Source organism: Amphimedon queenslandica, unplaced genomic scaffold (genome assembly GCF_000090795.2).
Source record: "Amphimedon queenslandica unplaced genomic scaffold, v1.1 AMPQUscaffold_13515, whole genome shotgun sequence".
NCBI lineage: Eukaryota > Metazoa > Porifera > Demospongiae > Haplosclerida > Niphatidae > Amphimedon > Amphimedon queenslandica.
Window position 1 is genome coordinate 758,454 of NW_003546249.1, and position 1,785 is coordinate 760,238.

Genomic DNA, 1,785 nt, shown 5'->3' on the forward strand with positions numbered 1-1,785 from the left:
TGAGGGTTCATCATGACTGACTGACTGACTGACAGCAACAATTTGCAGCAAAGACCTTAGAGGTACAGGTCCATACACATTGTAAGAAGGTAAAGGTAGAAAACAAGTTGCTATTGGTGAATGGCTCCACAAAAGCTACAGAGAAACACTGAAAACAAGTGGTCTTATTGTCATAGCAAAACTCAAAAATATTTAATTGACATTTTTATCATCAGGAATATTAGCCGCCACAGATATATCCCAACCTGCGATATGAGAAAATAGAACAAAATGCCTAATTTCTAAACAACTTAAATATTCACATTTTCCACTTGCTCCATCCAGTTTAAAACCCTAATAATACCATCCTTTTAAAACTTTCAAAACACATACTACAGAATGCGTCCACCTCTATGACCCCATAAGTATGTAAAATAATATTTCAGACTATGGCAAGGGACCAAAATTCTAATTTACTACACACAATAAACTATAAAGCTCTTGCACAAATGTACTAAATTGGAGAGTGGCTATTATAGTCCGCACCATGTTGGATAGCAAAAATATTTTTTATACATGGGGGAATGGAGATAATTCTGAAAAAATTCTGCAGTTGCTAAAGGAAGTTAGAAAATCAAAGAATTGGACTTTCAATAATTCCTGCATTCGAGTAGATCGATCTATGATATCCTCTTCATGAAAAATCCCAGTTTGTTCTAGCAATTTGTTCCATGTAGATTCTTGCCACACAGCATAGTGGTAGTCAGGCAGGGCCTGCCTCTCCAAACTGAGAGTCAAGTTCAGTACAGTAGCTAGTATTATGTGAAGCACAGGATTTCTGCGCTAGCAGGAAATGAGTCACAATGGCACATATAACACACACAAAAGCCTTTCTTCTAAGCAAGAGATGTTTTCATAGTGCTACCCACTGGCTATGGAAAGTGAATTTTCTCTTTAACCTTGCCTCAGTTGCCTGTACATCATTAGCATCAGTAAGTGCACCAAAACCTACCAAAGCTCTTACTGCATCTCTAAAATATTATAGCACTACTTTTCAGCTTCTTTAGTCTTGAAAAAAACTGATACACACGGGTGACAAAATTTATCTTTAGTCATTCATTTTGCTTAAGTCAAAATCACTCCCAATCTCTGCAACTTGGGCCATAAAAATGATAGAATGCTTCCTCTAAACATCTATAACAACTCTGCACCTTTCTGCTAATGGATCACCTCTGTTTTTGCTTTCTGTGCTCAAGTTTTTATGACAGCCTAAACACAGCAACCATGTTTACAAGAGTATGGGTGGTGTTCATTTTCAGCCTCACGTGCCAGCCCCACCCTGTGACACAAAACTAGCTGCCGTACAAAACCTGACTCTCCGTTTTCCTCACTAACATACATGTAGTGAAGAGTCATAGCCCCACCCCCCCATTAATTGCATCCGTGCAAAAGCTCCACAATTACACACATAACAGGCCAAATGATAGGTGTGACTGTTATAGTGTTAAACATGCATGTAACATCACTATAATGTTAGATTACTCTCACAGTTAATGCCTGCTTCAACTGCTTCAACACAATTCACACCCGTTTCCAACAGGTTTTTTGCCACTCCAACAGCATCTAAACCGAAAGACCATGTAGCTACACAAGCCATGTGATGATGATTGCAACTTATTTATGAGATTATTTACTCTAATATCAAGAGTACATAATTATAATGACATAATCTACAGAGAGTGTCTAACCAAATTAAATAGCTGAAACATCACCGCGTAGTCTTTTCTTGTGCATCTTTGGGCATTT